At 43.6% G+C, this 2,944-nt stretch overlaps 1 long non-coding RNA gene across 1 annotated transcript in view; it reads right to left on the reverse strand.

Moving 5' to 3' along the window:
- Positions 1-254: 254 nt before the first annotated feature.
- Positions 255-2,944, reverse strand: part of LOC109304966 — a 20,763-nt gene continuing 18,073 nt past the window's right edge. The window contains exon 3 of the long non-coding RNA XR_002099517.1: positions 255-348. This is a non-coding gene — a long non-coding RNA (uncharacterized LOC109304966). The remainder of the gene's footprint in view (positions 349-2,944) is intronic.

The raw sequence follows: 2,944 nt of genomic DNA on the forward strand, positions 1-2,944 counted from the left end.
AGGTTTCTCTGAATATGCTTTCTTGGGACGTGCTTTCCTGGAATGTGTTGGGTGTGCCATGTGGTTGGATCCAGTTTTTATCGCCAAGGCTGAACCCTGAGCAAAAAACGTTAAGTCAGCTAATCTTGCAGCTACAGCTTCACCTTTGGGGCCCAGTCAGTTCCACAATTAATACGAACAGCTAGTTTTATCATTTTGGTTAAAGTTATGACAGAAAAGTTACATTTGTGGGTTACAAACTTACAAGCTTTATATTAGCTAATATTGCCTGTTAGGCAAAATACCAAATGCCTCCAAGAAGCACATATTTATTGCTTATCAATCCCTCTGATTCTGGCTGTCACACCTCTTTGAAGAGGTTAGTACTGTTTATGATGCTAACTTTGTCATAGTCCTTGTGTTGAGGGCAAAATTCTGCAGAAGTGTCCTGCTCTTGTGCGTGTTGCAGGGAGGGAGAATGGGCCAGCTCTTTGTTCCATTTCCCTGTCTTTGGTATATGGATTCATTCACTAATTTTGCTCTTTTAATGAATTATTTTTAATTCCTCTTTGCAATCTAGTAATACAGCCTCATATAGTGCCTTCATTGTAATCCCCAGTATTTGTTAGTTTCAAACCACTGCCCGGTGTAAATGTATGGTGGTCTCTTCTCAATAAAGAAGATAAAGTGTACAGCAGCAATTCTTAACCAGGGTGCCCTGGGGTTCTTTCAGGGATGTTGCACAGTGCCATGCTTTGTGAACACTGCTAGGTATGCAAATGTGATTCACAAGATAAAGATCTGAAACAGGAATCCATAATGCTGAAAGCATCTGTCCTGTTGTGGTCTTTCTAATTTTTTTGCAGTGGAAGAATTGCTCTACTAGTTTTCTGTAGTTGAAAATAAAGTGAAAACGAAGAGCTGACATTTTCTTCGGGGTGTCTTTAGTCTATCAAGGAGTGGGTGCCTTTAGTCTAAAAAGGTTGAGAAATACTGGTCTAGAACATCTAAAGAATATATGGGGGAAGATTTTTGGGTGGAATCACCAGCAAGCAATGTTGTAGATGCTCTCTTCAATTACCAGACAACATAGTACATTTGATGGTACATTTTGTTTCTTTATCTTAACTGAGGCCATGCTTTGGTCACTATTGAAGAAATTAGTGGCTAATAGTAGATGAAATCTCAGCTCTGGTGAATTTAATGACAAAACTGCCTTTTACTTCACTAGAGTCAGGGTTTTATCAAGTATATGTAATAAATAAATCCATATACAAATAGTACCACAGGTACTATAACTCTTAACATATTAGGTTTCAGGTTTGGCTTGTTTTGTCCTTATCTGTGAGGAATATTTGGTATAAAGCCAGGGAATATCCAAAAACATTAAAAAAGCTTGTCCTGTTCCCTGCAAAATTTGGTATTTATGGTGTACTTTTTTTTGGTTTTACATAAAAATATACTGATTATGTCTGATGATGACAGACATCATTTTTCTAATGTATCGCCTAATATAGGAGAAGCAATTTCTGATGGATGAAGGACTATCCTTTAACCAAATACTTTACAGACCTCCTTTATTTTTCACTGAAAAATAAAGAAAAAGTACAACACAACTCCTCCACAAATCACCTTTAAAAATTCAAGGTTGATACATTTATAGAAGAAGAGCAAATCTGAAGGACCAGATTGATAATCTCATCTCTCTATTTTTGGTAACTAAAGTAAAAATATAAAAGGCAGGTGGGAAAGATAGTGTATTTATATTACTGATGTACCATCAGGATCTATTTGAACTTCTTTTTGGAAATTTGTAAAGTTTTTTCCCTTTCATCAGCTATACATAATTTCTTTGAAAGTCACCACAAAGACATGCGGTTGTTGAACATCTTTTCATGTAAAATAAATGAGCCTTCCTAAAATGTAACCTTCCTAAAATGAGCCTTCCTAAAATGTAACCTGTTCCTCCTGTAAATCTGTCCTGATGCTTCAATGAGGAAAGTTCAAGACCACCAAGTTCCCGTGTGTGTGCGTGTGTGAGACTTAGTTCCTCATATAGGATACAAATACTACTAATGTGTGGATCCTGTATACATGGGGATCCTTCAGTGGGTAAATTCCAGCTGCAAAAGGGGGTTGGACTAGACCGGGGCGGGCAATTATTTTGGGTGGAGGGCCACTTCCTAAGTTTTGGCAAGCCATCGAGGGCTGCATGATAGGCAGCCAGGGGCAGATAAATATTAATTTTCTAAATTTTTTAGGGGCCCTGTGGGCTAGATAGAATAGCCCCTCTGGGCTGCATTTTGCCCACCCCTGGACTAGACGACCTCTGGAGGTCCTTGCAGCCCTACTGCTCTGTGATCTTATGACCAGTTAAAGCACTTAGGGCATATTCTTCCAAGCAGTCAGCCTCGTGCTCTTCAATGTTTGAGCTCTACATTTTTTAGAGAAATTGGCTAGCCCCGAGGACCGCAATCATAGCCAAAGGTGGGGCATCCACCTGCTCACAAGAGTGGAAGGAGGATGGTGGTTTGGGGGGAAGGGGGTGGCAGCCTGCAGGTTTGTGCCTGGCCAGGACTAGCCTAATTTAAAATATATCTCCACATGGGTGGAAGTAAAGGCGCTCCCTAGCTCTGCCCTGATAGGGACCATCCGGGGTTAGGCTTGAGCCCGGCTGGAGCAGGGCAGCCCGGGGAGCCCTCCCTCCGCCTTGGTCTCCGGGCCCAGGGCAGGCGGGGAGGCCGCCGGGCAGCGGCTCTACGGAGCATGCTCGTGGCGCTGGAGCAGGCTCAGTGCCCGCCGGGAGCCGGGGTGGGTGGGGGCTCGGGCACGGGAGACATGGCGCTGGCCGGGGATGGAGAGGGGCCGCAGCCCGAGCCCGAGCCCGAGCCCGAGCCCACGCTGGTGCTGTACCACTGGACCCAGTCCTTCTCCTCGCAGAAGGTGAGCGGCGCCGGCTGCTGCT

Source organism: Gavialis gangeticus, unplaced genomic scaffold, assembly GCF_001723915.1.
Source record: "Gavialis gangeticus isolate Ggan-Ray unplaced genomic scaffold, GavGan_comp1, whole genome shotgun sequence".
NCBI lineage: Eukaryota > Metazoa > Chordata > Crocodylia > Gavialidae > Gavialis > Gavialis gangeticus.